Source organism: Arachis ipaensis, chromosome B10 (genome assembly GCF_000816755.2).
Source record: "Arachis ipaensis cultivar K30076 chromosome B10, Araip1.1, whole genome shotgun sequence".
NCBI classification, from domain to species: Eukaryota; Viridiplantae; Streptophyta; class Magnoliopsida; order Fabales; family Fabaceae; genus Arachis; species Arachis ipaensis.
In genome coordinates this window covers 6,224,031-6,224,319 of record NC_029794.2, presented here as the reverse complement: position 1 = coordinate 6,224,319, position 289 = coordinate 6,224,031, and positions in this window count along the sequence as shown.

Genomic DNA, 289 nt, shown 5'->3' with positions numbered 1-289 from the left:
ATAAAAAATCTTTTTAAAAAATTATTAAAAAAAATCTTTTTTGAAAATCACATCCAAACAAGCTCCATATATGATACAAGTAGGGTTATGTTATTCTAACAAAATCTATCCCTCTCCATTATTGTTGAAGTTTGAGGACATTAACTCGAGCCACATAATTGTATCAAACTTTTCCTCATATGTTCACATTCTTGTTTTGTGGGTGACATTGAGGACAATAATAATATCAAGAAGCGCAATTCAATTCGAGCCAAATATTAGTATCTATATCCGGTGATGGATCCAAAAA